This window comes from Eurosta solidaginis, chromosome 4 (genome assembly GCF_040869045.1).
Source record: "Eurosta solidaginis isolate ZX-2024a chromosome 4, ASM4086904v1, whole genome shotgun sequence".
Classification (NCBI taxonomy): Eukaryota; Metazoa; Arthropoda; class Insecta; order Diptera; family Tephritidae; genus Eurosta; species Eurosta solidaginis.
In genome coordinates this window covers 18,382,909-18,402,484 of record NC_090322.1, presented here as the reverse complement: position 1 = coordinate 18,402,484, position 19,576 = coordinate 18,382,909, and the positions used below count along the sequence as shown (strand labels likewise).

At 42.8% G+C, this 19,576-nt stretch overlaps 1 protein-coding gene across 3 annotated transcripts in view; it reads right to left on the bottom strand.

Moving 5' to 3' along the window:
- Positions 1–19,576, bottom strand: part of LOC137249180 (zinc finger protein 91-like) — a 218,185-nt gene that overhangs the window by 106,499 nt on the left and 92,110 nt on the right. The window lies entirely within an intron of this gene.

Here is a 19,576-nt window from a genome sequence, read left to right as displayed (position 1 = left end):
GTTTTGTTGGTATGTCGCAAAATCTAAAGAAGTCAAAATTTTGAGTTGAATCAGTTTAAAATTAAACGTGCGATGTAGTAGGGCTTCCCACGACAGCCGGTTCTTCATACAGGAGCGACTCGGGATTTTTTTCCCGATCAATGGCTGTCATCTCAGTGTAACCCCATTTAATTTGTTGCGTTCCTCCCACAAATTGTCATCCTTGGATCAGCTCCTAGTAGCTGGACTGCTCCATACCCTTCTGCTCCGAGAAGGTATTGAACCTAACACCAGTCCCAGGCTGTGGTGCTGCTGCATATGTCGGAAAATGATTTACCTTAGTCATACTCTTGTCAGTGTGTCTCGTGTAAAAGATGGTTACATCGTTAACGTTATTCGCCTCCGAAACTTCTATAAAACTTCAACCGTCCGCTGTTGCTCGCGCCAAATGGCGCTTCCACCTAATGCGGCCGCTACAACCCATCACCACAATCTACGTAGCATGGATAGTAGCAATGCCGACCACCATCTTTTACCCCCCCCCCCCCCCCCCTCCTTTTTCGACACTCGTACTCGCGTAAGAAGGAGTCATCAACTCATTGTCCCCCACACTGTGTGTTCCCTATGCCTGCTCAGAGTTTCCTATGCCACCTTCATAGATGCTCTGGCCTTACAAACGGAAATCGTCCGACCGGCACATTCGTTGCACCTTGCTGCCAAAACACTAGTACCACTTCACTGACACTAGGTACATCAGCAGCAATCGGACAGCAAACTCGACAAGGCATACATCCTTCAAAGCGCCTTCATCCATCTCTGACTCCCAGAGTGACGACTGCCCCCCTATGCACTTTAGAATTCTGCAACTTTATTGTAACGGTTTAACTCGCAAGATCGCAGAGATAGTTGACTACATGAATAAAAATAGCATCCGTATTGGCGCAATTCAAGAAACAAAGTTAACTGCCAGATCGGACCTCCAACCTGCGATGGCTGCAACATTCATAGGCAAGATCGCACAAGGGGAAATGGTGGTGGCCCTGCCTTACCACTCATCACTCCGTGCAATATAGTCTATAATGCCTTAGAAAGTCAAGGCATAACCATCCGGCCAGGCGATGTTGAGCTAGAAATAATTAACATCTATATTCCCCCTGCCACCTGCTGTCGAAGTGGCTATCATCCTGATATCAGTACGCTACTCTGTGGCGAAACCCGTCTTATCCTTGATTTCAACGCTCACCACGATCTCTGGCATTCCAGCCTGCCAGTCGACAGCAGAGGCAGGCGGCTAGCAGAGCAAATAGACAAAACAACTTTCTGCACGATAAACGGCGATGCCCCCACCAGAATTGCAGATAATTGCCACAGTTAACTCGACATCTCAATCGTTAGCGCAGGGCTCATAAATTGCGTTGAATGACAACCGATCCTTACTCTAGCGTCTGATCACCTAACCATACTCCTTTCACCTCTGAAAAGCGGACTTTCATAAATTAAAAAAAAGCCAACTGGGTAGATTCACAACCTTTACAAACCAATCTTTTGCTGTTCTTCCTGTTCCGACCGATGTCCGGCAGGGCGAGCGTGCGTTCCGCAAGGTCATGTTGTTGTTGTTGTTGTAGCAGTCCCGCAAGGTCATCGCTTCAGCTTCTGCACGCTTCATCCCGGCCGGTAGAACACCTGAAATCATACCGCATATCCCAGCCGAAGCCGCAAATTTAGCGAGAGAACGTGACCTAGCGAGACACCCCAACCCTAGAGACCCCCTTATTAGGAGTCTTAATTTGGATATCATGCGGTTGGTAAATGAACATAAACGTACCAAATGGGAGGAGCATCCAAAGAACTGCAACCTCTCTGCGGGCGTTGGTAAATTGTGGTCATCCGTCAAATCCTTGTCTAATCCTACCAAACACAACGACAAAGTTTCCATATCTTTCGGTGACAAAACTTTATCCGATTCGAAGAAATGCGCGAGCGGCTTTTGCCTCCAATTTATAATGCATTCTTCTGTAGACAAAGCGAGAAGTCGTGCTAATAGACGAGCCCATAAACATAAACACGACGTCCCACCCATTACCATAACCCCCACAGAGGTTGAAGCAGCAATCCGCAAGGCCAGGCCCTCCAAGTCGATTGTCCATGACGAAATAGCCATGCCAATGCTTAAACACTTTGGCGATGAGGGATTAAAATATCTTAACACATGTTTTCAACCTGTCACTGGAATCCTTCGTCATTCCCGAAAAATGGAAAATGGCAAGGATAGTCTCGCTCCTAAAGCCTGGCAAACCTGCCAACGAAGGCAAATCTTATCGACCGATATCATTCGTTTCGCCAGTAGCGAAGACATTGGAAATCGTTTTGCTCCCTCATTTAACTGCAAATCTTCGCCTCGCCACGCACCAACATGGCTTCCGTAAAATGCACAGCACCACCACCGCGCTCAATGCCATTAACACTCAGATTAATACGTGTTAAATCAGCAAAAACCCCATCATAGGACGGTGTTCGTGGCACTTGGCCTATCAAAAGCTTTTGACACAGTCAACCACGGCACGCTACCCCAAGACATAGAAGGCTCACACCTTCCTGCTTGTCTAAAAAGATGGACCGCTAATTACCTGAGTGGTCGGCAGGCGTTAGTTGAATTTAGGTACGTTATTTCTAAACCTAGAAAAATTAAACAGGGGATCCCACTGGGTGGTGTCCCGTCCCCGCTTCTGTTTAATTTTTACATATTAAAACTCCCTTCCTCACCAGAAGGAGTCACAGTCATTTCCTATGCTGACGATTGTACGTATGGCTACAGGACCTAGCCCTTCAGTTGATGAATTAGTTTCTAAAGTAAACAGCTATCTCCCCGATCTTTCCAGTTTTTTCACCTCGCCCAACTTGGCATTATTACCGACCAAATCCACGGCCACCCTCTTTACTACGTGGAAGGAACAGATGTCGCAAATATTGGATGTACGCGTCGATGGTGTCACACTACCGGCTGTCAGTCACCCAAAGATCTTAGGGGTAACGTTCGATAATACCCTAACCTTCATGGCTCATGCCACCGAGATTGTTTCTAAAGTACAAAGTCGCAACAAAATCCTCAAGTCGATTGCCAGCAGCACATGTGGAAAATACAAATAAACGTTGCTAACCACGTACAAAGTAATTGGCCGACCACTCATGAGCTACGCGTCAAGGTTAAAGGTCTTTTAAAATGCTGCAATCAGAACTGTCACCGGATGTCACCTTATGACCCCCGAATACCAACTACATAATGAGGCCAAAGAGCTCAATATTAAAGAGCACAAAGCAGTTTTTGCTTAATTGTTCCAAACCAGGACATCCTAGCAAGCAACTGCTTGCTTGATCTAGCACCGCCTCCACGGGGATTAAGGGACCACCTCCTAAAGTACTATGACGAGATCCGGCACCTGCAAACACATTCGTTTAATCCTGGCAAGTATAAGCAGGCCCTTTGCCAAATCCGCACAGAATTGGTAAATGCCTTTGTCAGGACGCGCTCGGTGAATCCCGTTATTAATATTATGACGAATATTACCATCACTAGTAATAAACTCCCAACACAAAAACATTGAAGCGAGCCACACTGTGTACGCAAACAAATTAGTCATCATGTATGCACATACATACAAGGCAGCAATTTGCGAACGAGGTAACAGAGAGTATAAAAGCAGCGTAAGCTGAGTAATCAGTTTGATTCAAACACGCCATCAGTTGCGAAGTGAAGTTTAATTGCTAAGTACTTTCAAAGTAGTCTAATAAAGCCCATTTTGCAATACAGAATATTGGAGTGTTTTATTCAACAGTTTAGCGATACGACCGTCAGCAGAAGGTTGCAAATAAGCGGAATTTCACTAAATTCGTTACAATTGGTGGCAGAAGAGGAATTGTTGAATAAATTCTGAAGATTTCGAATACAACTTAGACATGGCAAAGTTAAGTGAATTAAGGATCCAGCAACTCGAAAAGGAGTTGGAGAACCGTGGATTGAATACAACCGGCAATAAGATCGAACTTCAAGCACGGCTACGAGATGTAATGGAGTCGGAAGGAATTAATGTGGACGATTATGTCTTTTATCCTGATGGGAACGAGACAAAAACAAAAATTGAAGAGAAAAACGAAACATCGCAGACAGTTACGAGCATAGATTTGAACACGATTTTGGCTGCAATATCTGCACAAACATCGACAGTAACATCCAAGATGGAAACTCAACTGGAAGAACAGAACACATATATGGCATCCCAACTGGAATCGCAGGAGACACGCATAACATCCAAGATGGAAGAACAAGAGGAGCGCTTATCATTGCAGGTGGCACAAATGTCTTCTCACTTAGAAGCACAGGAAGCAAGGGTAACATCAGAGCTGGAAGCGCAGGATGCGAAAATAGCTCAATTTCAGGCAGAAGTTGATGATTTAAAAGGTCGTATGAAGCAGTTGCAACTAAATCACCCAGCAGTTTCAGCGAGTAATCCAAAGGTAAAAACACCGGTTCTGTTCCTTTCCAGGTCTTTAAGATACAGTTTGAGAAGACCGCAACAGTGAACAACTGGAATGCTGAAGATAAAGTTGCTGCATTGTTCGTGGCTTCAAAATGACCCTCTGCTGAGATCTTACAGACCATCCCAGAGTACGAACGTAACAGTTATGAAGCATTGATGGCTGCTGTAGAACGACGGTACGGGAGCGAACACAAGAAACAGATCTACCAAATAGAATTGCAAAACCGCTACCAAAAAGCTAACGAGACTTTGCACGAGTTTGCCTTGGATATTCAAAGATTGGCTCATCTAGCAAAGGCCGAAGCACCTATTCCACGGGTGCGAGAGGGTCAAAATTCAGAGTTTTATAAATGGCATACGGGACGTGAAAACGAAGCGAGCTACAAAGGCAAACCCAAAGCTAACATTTGCTGAAACAGTATCCCATGCACTGACCCCGGAAACTGCCTCACTATTGAGTAAACCAGCGTACAAAGCCCATCGTGTGGAAGTCGAAAGGCCAGATTGGGTAGACACAATTTGGAAGCACTGAAGGGATCACAATAGAAAAATGCCGGAGTTATGAAATGTTTTAAGAGCGGCAACACAGGTCATATTGCAAGTAATTGCAGCATCAATCCTAATAGTTCCAACATTTGGGTGGCCGTAAACGCAAAGCTGAAGGAGATGAGCAAATCTCCAAATATACTTAATGGTTAAACTAAAGCGAGTCAGCCGCAAGGGGCGACAGCTGGCTCCCGCAATTGGATGCCCCATAATCTCAATCTCGAAAATTGGAAGAAGGTGGAGCAATCTTACTGTCGGAACTGAAGGAACGTTTACTGACTGTAGATACGGGCGCATCTCATTCCATCATTCGATCGGATTTAGCCAACAAGAAGATAAGACCATTGCATGGAGCAAGATTGCGTACAGCCACTGGAGAGGACACCCAGGTAATTGGAGAAGTAGCATGTGAAGTAGCAATTGGGAACGTCACGGTACTACACAATTTTATAATGGCAGAGATTGTTGATGAAATCATAATTGGAGTAGACTTCTTAATCGACCAAGGCATCAAGATCGACATGCAAAGCAAGACGATGCGATATAAGAACATGGATGTGCCACTTAATTTCGGCTACGTGAAAGACTACAGCAGTAAACGATTGCTGATGGAAGAGAGTCAGCAAATACCACCAAAATCAGAGGCAGTAATCTGGGCAAAGGTTGATGGAGATTGTGGGACAAACAAATTGCGGATTGTCGAATCAGCAAACAAATCAACACCGAACGTAGTTGGAGGAAAAACCCTCGCTTTGACAAAACAAGATGGACGTATTCCGGTAAGAGTACTAAATGAGTTCAAGTCACCACTCAAACTGACCAAAGGAGCTATATTGGGAAGATGCCAAGAGGCTGAAGTAGTTATTAACTGTAAACAGATCTAGGAAGGATAGCTACCCATTGCCACGATTTGATGACATTCTGGACTCGCTATCTGGTACGAAATGGTTTTCCACACTCGACTTGAAAAGCGGCTACTGGCAAGTGGTGGTGAAGGAGGAAGACAAAGAGAAAACAGCCTTCAGTGTCGGTGATGGTCTTTGGCAATTTGCAGTGATGCTTTTTGTATTTTTTAATACACCAGCTACTTTTGAGCGACTCATGGATCAGGTATTGAAAGGACTAAACTGGAAAACATGCTTGGTGTACCTGGATGACATCATTGTATTGGGAAAGAACTTTGACGAACACCTTAAGAACTTAGGGGAAGTTTTCCAGAGAATAGCTGGCGCTGGTTTGAAACTCAGTCCTAAAAAGTGTTCGCTCTTTAAAAAGGAAGTAAGTTATTTGAGCCACAAGGTAACGACAGAGGGCAACTGCACTGCGAATGAAAAGATAGAGACTGTAAAGGATTGGCCAAGACGAGAGAACCTGCATGAATTGAGAAGTTTCCTTGGGCTGTGCACATATTTCCGCCGATTTGTACCAAACTTTTCCAACGTCCACGAGCTTACATCCTCCACGACCTTACAAGAAAAAATAAAGCTTTTGAATGGAAGAAGGAGCAAGAAGTGGCTTTCCAAACATTGAAAGAGCGTTTGTGCACTGCCCCAATGTTGGCATACCCGTTCCAGGAGCAACGTTTATTCTAGATGCAGATGCGAGCTGATATGCTATAGGAGACGTTTTGTCACAACTGGTCGATGGACAGGAGAAGGTAGTTGCATATTACAGCCAATCAATTGGAAAACCAGACAGGAAATATTGCTGTTGGCATTGGTAGAGAGCATTACACATTTTCACAAGTACCTCTACGGGCAGCGATTCCGCGTCAGGACAGATCACGCAGCGTTGATCTGGCTCTTGCAGTTCCGTAATCCAGAAGGTCAATTGGCATGGTGGATCGAGCGACTACAAAGCTATGACTTTTCCATTGAGCATCGAAAAGGTAGTACCCATGGAAATGCTAATGCAATGTGAAGAAGACCATGTAGTTTGGAATGCAAACACTGTTCAAAGGCTGAGGCTAAAGAAAACATTATAGATGTCCGGCTAATGACTATAACGTGTACGGATGAATGGGACAAGGAACAACTAAGGAAGTGTAGCTAGAAGATACAGATCTGTCACATGTTATGCAAGGGCTCAAACGAAACGAAAGACCAAATATGAAGTCCCCCAGCGGGTTAGGGGGTCATAATATACCCGCGGTAGGTATGCCTGTCGTAAGAGGCGACTAAAATAACAGATTCAAGGGGCTGTGTAGCGCAACCCTTCAGGTTGCCAGCGCAATATACAGCTCCTCCAAACCCCATTGTCAACCTAACCTATCCGCGGCGAATCTTGTTTCACTAACAGACCAGGCTCTGGCGACCCCAAGCTCCTCATTGAACTTAGGGGTGGGGAGGGAGGGGTGGCCTGAAGGGTTAATGTGGCCATATAAATCGTTTCCGAGATGGTCGGGCTAGCACCTTAATGGTGCTGTGTTACCGGAGCGTACCGGATATGTATCCGGCAAAGGACCATCACATCGATAACACTCCCCAAAGCCTTCGGGGAGCAACCTTATCGCTACAATAACAACAACAACAACCAAATAGGAAGGAGATGTCAGCAGAGAGTCTTATTGCGAAGTCATTTGGGCACAGTGGAACAGTTTAGAGTTGATATCCGGTTGCTTGCATCGGGTATGGGGAAGTGGAGATGGTCAATGTAAGAGGAAACTGATAGTTGTCCCTAGGAAAAGGATTCCTGACGTTCTCAACGAGCTACATAATGGTCCAAGTCGAGGTCACCTGGAAATCACGAAGACGCTTGAGAAGATTAAGCAGATTATATTGGGTTGGTTGCCGTCAGTCGGTCACTGAGTGGATTGCGAACTGCCAAGTTTGCAGCAGAGCGAAAGGGCCCAAAACCCGAAGTCATGGCCAGATGAAGCAGTATAACTCAGGTGCGCCATTTGAAAGGATCGCTATGGATGTCGCAGGTCCATTTGCTACTAGCAACAGCGGAAACAAATATGTACTGGTGGTTATTTATTATATCAGCAAATGGCAAGAGGTATACCCAATCCCAAATCAAGAAGCGGAAACAGTAGCAGAAGTGTTTATAAACAATTGGGTTGCAAGGTATGGTGTACCAATGGAGTTACATTCTGACCAAGGCAGAAATTTTGAATCAGCTGTGTTCCAAGAAATGTGTAAATCATTGGGCATTCGAAAAACACGGACAACTGCATTGCATCCTCAGTCCGATGGTATGGTGGAACGATTCAATAGAACATTGGAGGAGCATTTAAGGAAAGTAGTGGAAAAGTTCCATAGAGTGGGATACACGCATACAATTATTATTGATGACTTATCGATCGGCAGTGCACGAGACAACGGGCCAAACCCCTGCAAAAGTAATTTTTGGCAATAACCTTCGAATGCCAGCTGATTTGCAGTTTGGGATAGATGCCGATGCGGAGAGAAATGTCAAGAAATCCACTGGTGTCTTGGAAGAAGAGCTGAGAGAAATACACGATCTTGTAAGGCAACGAACAAAGATTATAAGTGACAAGATGAAAGCCAGATACGATAAAGCAATTAATTCGGAAGGTTTTCAGGAAGGAGATTTGGTGCTGTTATACAATCCATAACGAAAAAAAAGGTTTGTCTCCGAAATTGCAGTGTAATTGGGAAGGCCCATACAAAGTTGTAAAACAGATCAACGATGTAGTTTACCGCATACAAACCATTAGTAAACCACGAACCAAAATGAAAGTGGTTCATCTGGAAAGGCTGGCGGCGTTTAGATCAGGAAATTTGTCTGATCGGGACGATCACACTTAGGTGGAGGGCAGTGTGACTGTAGACCGACCAACAACAAAACCATGCCGATTAGGCAGAATACAGTGTTTCACTGCGAAATACATTTTTCCTTTGACAATCCCTTCGAAGTGTTTCGAAAAAAGAGATAACGTAGATATTGGCCTATAGTTTGAAACATCATTCTTCTTACCATTTTTGAAGATCGGGGTGATATACGCAATTTTCCAGGCATCCGCAAAGATCCCGGAGCTGAGAGACTAGTAAAAATTATCATTAGGGGGACAACAATAGCAGGACAATTTTTTAGAAGGACAGCGCTTAATCCGTCTCAATCAGTTTGAGTAGAGTTTTTCAATCCTCTAATACCGTTAATAATGTCATTGGAGGTAAGTCGCAGATCGCCAAAATTCAAATTTCCTGATGGTTAGAGTGACTATGATCATTTGGTGAAACTACTGCATCAATTGTGAAATTGGATTGAAAAAATTAGCAATGTCTATGTGAGAGTTAGCCAGTTTATTATCTAGAAATACAGTTGCAGGCACCCCAACACCAGCCTTTTTAGATTTGACAAAATGCCAAAAATGTTTTGGGTTAGATTTAATTGTAGCTTCCACCCCAAGCACATAGTTTCTATAAAGAAATTTGTTGAGGCAGTTAGATGATTTAGTTATTGAGATGTCAGGAACATTTTGTGCCACTTATTACGCTGGTTCTTAAGTCGTTTTAGGCCATGTATATGCCAAGGAATTTTGTAAGGCTTCGATTAAGTGGAATATTCGTCGAAAAGATTTCGAAGACGTGGGACCTAAATGCAGAATAGCAATCATTTAGATCCATCCCAGAGAGAAGAGAATCCCAACAAATATCAAGAAAACGGGCGTTCAATTTTTGGAAATCACACAAATGAAACTTGAAAGAAATTTTACTATCAGATTGATAGGCAATGAACTCATAGAATTCAACCTTCAGGCACAATGGGATATGATGTCGATCTGCGGGTGAGATAGGCGAAATACATTCAGAATTAGAAGTATTCAGATTCGTACTAACGAAAATGAGATCAATAATTCGATTAAGATTATTAGTAAAACTGTTGATTTGAACAAGATGAAGACTTAATATGTTATCAATACAATAAGATTCTTGTACCGCAGTTACATTGGTAGGAATTTGATTATATTTGGAGTAGCTTCCACACCACGAGATATTTGGAAGGTTGAAATCACCAAGAACGCAGAGATGGTCTGCTAGTTTATTAAGCAGAATATAGATGATGTTGTCAGTATGTGCTTTATACGTATCAGCTGAACTGCTAGGTGGAATATAAGAGCCAATAACATACAATGATCCATGAGTTGACAAATCATTGATACAAACACATAGTTGATCCAGGATAGTATCAGGATTGCTCAGAGTAATTTCAAAGGACCTTAAGTTACGCCGGACTGCAATCAATACGCCACCACCCAAAGAACAGCCAGTTTTCAAACAATCTCTCTCTGTCTTTGCGAAAAACGTTGAATAAATTCGAGTCGAAGAACTCACTGTCGTGAAAGTCAGTGTTGAGCCAAGTTTCAATTAACACGAAAACATCGAAATCCAAGCTCGAGCTGAAAGTTCGGATTACATCAGACTTTGTGCGCATTCCACCCATGTTTTGAAAATAAATTTTTTAAGTATTTTGATGCAGGAGGTGGGCTGATTGCTAATCGACTTTGCCTTGACTTTAACATCGGCCGGCCAGAGCGCTGGGTTCAGAATACTATTCAAAAGGGACGGCGAAATACCAGGTTTAAAGTTAATTTCCTTAGCTCTTTTGTTTCGGTACCCTTTTTGACCAGCGGAAAGCATGCAATTTGGCTATGTTCAATTTTATCATTTCTGGCAACATAGGAGATGATATTCTCTGCTGAGACTGACGACTTGAAGGATGAAAGATGTACCCATTTCTTCGAAGCAACTACCTCAAGCTCAGAACTGGTACTCTGCCCGAAAATTACCCCAATATTGTCATTGCGCCTGTCACGTCTGCCAATTCGTGGAGTTGATAGTTATTGCGTTTGGTTAGAGGTAGGATTGACCGAAGAACGATCAGTATTAGGCAGTTGAAAGGTACTACTTGCCTGAGTGGCTTGCAATAAGGCACAGTCATTGCTATTATTGGTATTATTTTTGATCTGACCATTAGAGTTGCTTAAATTTTTACGCTTTTGCCGTTGTACTTTGGTCCACTGTGCAGGAGAGCGATCAATATTTTTAGCTGTATCACTGTGCGGGTTAGTTGATTTTGGCTCAGCAGCAACAGCAGATGAAACAGTAGCCGAGATTAAAGTATTAGAGACGCTAGCAGAATTGGCGGCGACAGCATATGTAGTACGGCTATCCAAAGAGCTGATCGACGATGACGATGTATGAGTTGAATTAACCACAGATGTTAGGTCACTTACATTGACTCCAGTAGAGGTGACAGTGTTATTGTCCCTCGTAGATGTAAACTTGTGTGTCGAAACAGCCGGCGTTATCATTCTTCACATTGTCGCCAGAAGAAAAAAGAGAATTTAAGTCACTCTTCGAATAATAAACGCAAGACTGTGAGTGAGAGCACGAGCAATGTTTATAAAAAAATAAATAAATTTAAGGCGCGATAACCTCCGAAGAGATCTAAGGCCGAGCTTCTATTCCAATTTGCGTCGTGCTCCTCTTGATTTTCCCTACAAATTGGCCGGACGGGACCTATATGTTTTATACCGACTCCTAACGGCATCTGCGAGGCAGATGAGTTTTCACTGAGCTTTTCATGGCAGAAATACACCCGGAGCGCTTGCCAAACATTGCCGAGGGGCGACCCCGCTTAGATAAATTTTCTTCTAATTGAAAAACCTTATTTCTAAAATTTTTATGTTGCTTTGCCCGGGGTGTGAACCCAGGGCATACGGTGTGGTAGGCGGAGCACGCTACCATCACACCACGGTGACCGCAAATGTTTAACATTACGCATTAACTCGAGTTTCTTTCTTAATAAAGAGATGGCCAAACCCAACTCGTCAAAACAACACTGATTTTACATTGAGCGAACTTCGGCTATTAGAGATTCTGACTTCGCGCAGAGCGAGTTATTGTCTTTGTCAGGGAATTTATGAGATCAACCATGCTCTTGTTTTCCTCTTTAAGAGTAGTAATCTCATCAAATTCCATTTGTAAGGCAGTTGATTGTTTGGTTGAGTAAAACTTCAGTAAGTTAAATAGCTCAATATTTTCACTATTAGCTCCAGCATTGGCTAGATGGTTCTACAATTATAAAATAATAATAAGAATTGCATCTTTTGGATATTGGACTCTAAAAAACTGGAGGCGAGCAGAGATACAAACAAATTACCACTGAACCCAAATAACATGAAATGACTTATGCCACTTTCAAAATAAACGGCTCATATGTACCTTTGCGAGACAGTGTATTAACATTTAACTAATTATACTGATTCTGGCACTTATGTGCACAATTGAGGTAATGACTCTTCTTTAAAAATCTCAAATTTTCATTCCAAAAATGCCATGCGTTTGTGGTAATAAAGTTGAGCGAACGCATCCCAAAGCGCATTGTGCAAAGCGCAATGAACTTTATCACTTAGAGTGTGTGAAAGTCAGGCCAGCTTATCTTGAATATTTACACAAGACCGGTAAAGAATTTATATGTGCTGCGTGTGTTGCTGCTCGGCGGAATTCCCTCCGCTCGTCCCCTCCAATCATCAACCTGGATGATTCAAACGTCAACAGCTCTGCCATCATGATCTCTCATCAAAATTCTAACAACAATCCCGCTGAGTTATCAGTAGCCAATGCTGGAGCTAATAGTGAAAATATTGAGCTATTTAACTTACTGAAGTTTTACTCAACCAAACAATCAACTGCCTTACAAATGGCCTTTGATGAAATTAGTACTCTTAAAGAGGAAAACAAGAGCATGGTTGATCTCATAAATTCCCTGACAAAGACAATAACTCGCTCTGCGCGCAGTCAGAATCTCTAATAGCCGCAGTTCGCTCAATGCAAAGTCAGTGTTGTTTTGACAAAAATGTTTGAATATAAAGATATTGCATGCGCGAACTTCGGTGGAAAGCAGCGGAGCGTAACAAAATTCTAGTAGGTCACTTTCACCACGCCAAAAACTTTAACACAATTTTTAACATAATTTAAGCACAGAAATACACTGGTTGGAGTTTTAGAGAGTAAAAGTTAAAATTCTGAACACATTAGCTGAATAAAAAGTGTACAAATAATTGTTAAATAACAAATACAGACAGTGGTAGTTTAACAAATTCTGCTGTGGTAAGTGGTGAATGTGACCTACTAGAATTTTGTGAAGCTTGCCTCACACGATTTTTCGTCTATGCAATGTCTCTATATTATATCGTTTCTGGTTTTGACGAGTTGCGTTTGGCCATCTCTTCGTCACGAAAAGAACTCGAGTTAATACGCAATGTTTGCGGCCACCGTGATGTGATGGTAGCGTGCTCCGCCTACCACACCGTATGCCCTGGGTTCACACCCCGGGCAAAGCAACATCAAAATTTTAGAAATAAGGTTTTTCAATTAGAAGAAAATTTATCTAAGCGAGGTCCCCCCTCGGCAGTGTTTGGCAAGCGCTCCGGGTGTATTTCTGCCATTAAAAGCTCTCAGTGAAAACTCATCTGCCTTGCAGATGCCGTTCGGAGTCGGCATAAAACATTTAGGTCCCGTCCGGCCAATTTGTAGGGAAAATCAAGAGGAGCACGACGCAAATTGGAATAGAAGCTCGGCCTTAGATATCTTCGGAGGTTATCGCGCCTTACATTTATTTATTTTTTTATAAACATTGCTCGTGCTCTCACTCACAGTCTTGCGTTTATTATTCGAAGAGTGACTTAAATTCTCTTTTTTTTTCTTCTAGCGACAATGTGAATGCCCAGGTAACGCCGGCTGTTTCGACACACAAATTTACATCTACGAGGGACAATAACACTCTCACCTCTACTGGAGTCAATGTAAGTGACCTAACATCTGTGGTTAATTCAACTCATACATCGTCATCGTCGATCAGCTCTTTGGATAGCCGTACTACATATGCTGTCGCCGCCAATTCTGCTAGCGTCTCTAATACTTTAATCTCGGCTACTGTTTCATCTGCTGTTGCTGCTGAGCCAAAATCAACTAACCCGCACAGTGATACAGCTAAAAATATTGATCGCTCTCCTGCACAGTGGACCAAAGTACAACGGCAAAAGCGTAAAAATTTAAGCAACTCTAATGGTCAGATCCAAAATAATACCAATAATAGCAATGACTGTGCCTTATTGCAAGCCACTCAGGCAAGTAGTACCTTTCAACTGCCTAATACTGATCGTTCTTCGGTCAATCCTACCTCTAACCAAACGCAATAACTATCAACTCCACGAATTGGCAGACGTGACAGGCGCAATGACAATATTGGGGTAATTTTCGGGCAGAGTTCCAGTTCTGAGCTTGAGGTAGTTGCTTCGAAGAAATGGGTACATCTTTCATCCTTCAAGTCGTCAGTCTCAGCAGAGAATATCATCTCCTATGTTGCCAGAAATGATAAAATTGAACATAGCCAAATTGCATGCTTTCCGCTGGTCAAAAAGGGTACCGAAACAAAAGAGCTAAGGAAATTAACTTTAAACCTGGTATTTCGCCGTCCCTTTTGAATAGTATTCTGAACCCAGCGCTCTGGCCGGCCGATGTTAAAGTCAAGGCCTTCCATAATCGACGAAAATCAAGTCCTGCATACAAAGTCGATTAGCAATCAGCCCACCTCCTGGATCAAAATACTTAAAAAATTTATTTTCAAAACATGGGTGGCATGCGCACAAAGTCTGATGCAATCCGAACTTTCAGCTCGAGCTTGGATTTCGATGTTTTCGTGTTAATTGAAACTTGGCTCAACAGTGAGTTCTTCGACTCGAATTTATTCAACGTTTTTCGCAAAGACAGAGATTGTTTGAAAACTGGCTGTTCTTTGGGTGGTGGCGTATTGATTGCGGTCCGGCGTAACTTAAGGTCCTTTGAAATTACTCTGAGCAATCCTGATACTATCGTGGATCAACTATGTGTTTGTATCAATGGTTTGTCAACTCATGGATCATTGTATGTTATTGGCTCTTATATTCCACCTAGCAGTTCAGCTGATACGTATAAAGCACATACTGACAACATCATCTATATTCTGCTTAATAAACTAGCAGACAACCATCGCTGCGTTTTTGGTGATTTCAACCTTCCAAATATCTCGTGGTGTGGAAGCTACTCCAAATATAATCAAATTCCTACCAATGTAACTGCGGTACAAGAATCTTATTGTATTGATAACATATTAAGTCTTCATCTTGTTCAAATCAACATTTTTACTAATAATCTTAATCGAATTCTTGATCTCATTTTCGTTAGTACGAATCTGAATACTTCTATTTCTGAATGTATTTCGCCTATCTCTGATTTAGTATGTGATTCAAATTGTTTTTTGTAATCAGTTACAACTTGTTAAATATTTTGTTTTTCTTGTTCGTCATTTGTATGTAGTCTATTATATTCTTCCATAAGATTTACTCCCCGTTCTGCTGTGTCGTTAACTACTTTTATATTTATAACAGTATCCTTAGCTTTTTTATAGGTTCCTGTATTCCCCCAGTATAGTGGATCTACCTCCAGAAATTGAGATGATATCCCAAACCGACCAAAAAATGAATTGTATTTCCTGTTACAAAATCGTGTAGTTCTTTTTCTATGAATTTATTGATTTCACTGGGCCTTAAGTGTAACCCCTTAAAATTTTCTGATTCCTTGTCGCAGTTGTCTATTCTTTTGATTTTTTCCACAATCTTTTTCTTCATGGCACAAGAGACGTCATCATCGAACAATACCAATGCAATACATTCTTCAGACAGGAACCAGGTGGTTACAAAACTTTTTTATTGCAATGTCAGATATTTTTTTATTAGCATTTCTGTATTTATAAATTTGTTTAATAAAAGATATGTCTTGAAGGAGGATTGGTACAGTAAAACCAAAGCTTAACATAGAATTGTATAATAAATGGGCATATACTTGCTATCGAATTCTCTTCATACTCCGTTAGTTTAAACTGTTCACGAAATAAATAGACTTTTAAGCAATACAATGCCTTAGACATCCAACGAGCAAGATGAGTGGCTTTGGTGTACGAAACTTTATGCCATCACTTACTCCTAGACATATAGACGTTAATTCCAATAATTCCCTATAGTCATCTCTTACTCTTTTGTTTTTCAACTATTCCTTAGAGGGTTTTTTAAAATAGTATCTTTGCTATCGCTTAAAAGTAATTTCACTTCGTTATTTTGTAGCAAATCTCTAAAACTATTTTTGTCGATGTTTTTGCAATTTTCTTGGAATTGCCGAAATAACTGAACGTCCTTACTAGTATTTACTGGAAAATAACTCTCAGCAGAACTTCATAAATATGATGACGACAAGGTATATAAAAAAAATGTTCCCTCAAGTTTTTTTTTTTTAATAACGTTGCAGCTCCTTTTATAACGTTTGTGTTAACCGGGAGGGTGGAGCCGTGTGTAGAAGTCCACGAAAGTGGGGAAAGCTTCTGACCGCCATTCACCTGGGAATGGCAAGAGCGATTCTTTTGCATCCGTTTAGCGGTGAGCTAATGTGAGAAGGCGACAACCTGGCTAGGCCCTTCTGACATAATGGTTGATGTCCTCGTCAAAGCAAAATCTGACATCACCGCCATCCAAGAAATGCGTTGGACGAAGCAAGGAAGAAAGAAGATCAAAAATTGTGACATCTATTGGAGTGGCCATACGAATAAGCGCAGTTTCGGCGTCGGATTCGTGGTGGGAGAGACTTTGTCGCCAAGTTCTGGCGTTCACGCCTTTGGACGAGCGTATCCCAGCTATCCGAATAAAAGCAAAATTTTTTAATATATCATTCATCTGCGCCCATGCGCCGATATAGGAGAAAGACGATGAGGTGAAAGACACTTTTTATGAACAATTAGAACGCACATACGAGCGCTGCCCCCGTCATGATATAAAAGTCGTGCTTGGCGACTTTAACGCGGTGGGCAAAGAAGGAGTTTTTGCCCCTACAGTCGGAAAGTTCAGCCTACACAATGAAACTTGTCCTAACGGACTGAGGCTCATTTACTTTGCCGGTGCTCGAAACATGGCCATATCCAGCACGAGGTTCATGCATAAAAAGATACATCAAGCTACATGGCTGTCTCCTGATCGAAATAGTCGCAATCAGATCGATCACGTTGTGATAAACGGACGGCATGCCTCCAGTGTTTTAGATGTGTGCACGATCCGAGGACCTAACATAGACTCGGACCATTATCTCGTTGCAGCCAAAATACGCACCCGCCTCAGCGCGATTAAACCAAGGAACAAAAAACACAAGGAAAGCTAGACGTCGAAAAGCTTCAATCACAACAGACTGCCAATGATTTCGCAACTCGACTCTCACACCTGCTCTCTGAGAGCACAACTCATCCTGAAGGAATACAGGAGCAGTGGGAGCATATCTCCAAAGCACTTCGTACTGCCGCCGATGAAAAAATTGGTTACCGGCGGCCACGAAAAAACAACTGGTACGACGAAGAATGCCGCGTTGCAACCGAAAGAAAAGACGCTGCCTACGGGGCTACGTTAAAAGCGAGCGCGACAAGAGGAGTGTGTGAACGCTATCGTGAGTTGAAAAGGGAAGCGAGACGCCTTTTTAGGAAGAAAAAAGCAGAAGAAGAAAGGCGTGAGTGCGAGGAGCTTGAGCTGCTAGCCACCAGGAATAATGCCCGAAAATTTTACCAAAAAATACGGCGACAGACGGAAGGTTTTAAGACCGGGGCAAACTCCTGTAGGACCGAAAACGGCGACCTTGTAACTGATGTCCAGAGAGTGCTTAGAATATGGAGGGAACATTTCTCTGCTCTCCTAACTTGAGACAGCAATTCACTGCGCAATAAAGTTAGAATAGCAATAACCAGATTGAAAAACAACAAGGCCGTGGGCGCTGATGGATTGCCTGCGGAGCTATTCAAGTTCGGCGGCGAGGAGTTGGTAAGGCGCATGCAACAACTTTTTAGCAAAATATGGGTGGACGAGTGCATGCCCGACGGTTGGAATCTAAGTGTTCTTTGCCCAGTCCACAAGAAGGGGGATACTGCAAAATGCACCAACTATCGTGGAATCAGCCTTCTTAATATCCCATATAAGGTCCTTTCAAGTGTGTTGTGCGAAAGATTGAAGCCCACCGTAAACCGGCTGACTGGACCTTATCAGTGCGGCTTCAGACCTGGTCAATGTACCATCGACCAGATTTTCACAATGCGCCAAATCTGGGAAAAAACCCGTGAGAAGAGAATCGACACACATCACCTCTTCGTCGACTTTAAAGCCGCCTTCGACAGCACGAAAAGGAGCTGCCTATATGCCGCTATGTCTGAATTTGGTTTCCCCGCAAAACTTATACGGCTGTGCAGAATGACGTTGAGCAACACCATCAGCTCAGTCAGAATCGGGAACGACCTCTACGAGCCGTTCGAAACTAAGCGAGGTTTCAGACAGGGTGACCCCCTATCGTGCGATTTCTTTAATTTGATGCTGGAGAAAATTATACTAGCTGCAGAACTTAACCGCACTGGAACAATATACTATAAAAGCATGCAATTACTGGCATATGCTGATGAAATTGATATCATCGGCCTAAACACCCGCGCTGTTAGTTCTGCTTACTCCAAACTGGAAAAAGAAGCGGTAAAGATGGGTTTGATGGTGAATGAGGACAAAACGAAGTATCTGCTGTCATCGAGCAAAGATTCAGCGTATACGCGCCTTGGCAATCACGCTACTGTTGGCAGCCATAATTTCGAAATAGTAAAAGATTTCGTTTATTTGAGAACCAGCATCAACACTTCCAACAACATCAGCACTAAAATCCAGCGAAGAATCAATCTTGCCAATAAATGCTACTTTGGACTAGGTAGGCAATTGAAAAGTAAAGTCCTCTCTCAGCGAACGAAAATCATACTCTACAAGTCACTTATCGTACCCGTCCTGCTATATGGGGCAGAAGCATAGACCATTTCAACAGCAGATGAAGCGGCTTTGTGAATGTTCGAGAGAAAAGTTCTTCGAAAGATTTATGGACCCCTACGCGTTGGCGATGGCGAGTACCGAAGAAGATTTAATGATGCGCTGTACGAGCTATACGCAGACATCCACATAGTCCAGCGAACTAAAACGCAGCGGCTGCGCTGGCTATGCCATGTTATGCGAATGAAAGATGATGCTCCGGCCAAGAAAGTGTTTCTATCGGAACCCGCCTATGGAAGCAGAGGTAGAGGGCGGCCCCCACTCCGTTGGAAGGACCAGGTGGAAAACGATTTAAACTCCCTTGGTGTGACCAATTGGCGCCGGTTGGCGGAGCGAAGGAGCGACTGGGGCGCCTTGTTGTACGGCCATAACCGTTTAGACGGTTAAGCGCCAATTAAGTAAGTAAGTGTTAACCGATGTCGTATCAAAACAACAGGTCACAATATCATCCTTCATATCCCATTCAAATAACAGTTCATACAACGTATCAGCTATTTCCGAGCCTGTTGCAGCATATAATTTTGGAGCTCCTATTAACTGTTCATCATTCCTGTAAGTAACAACAACTGGAAGTCGTTTCACCTTTTCACGACCTGTTATTTCTGGAAGTGGTTTTCCATCC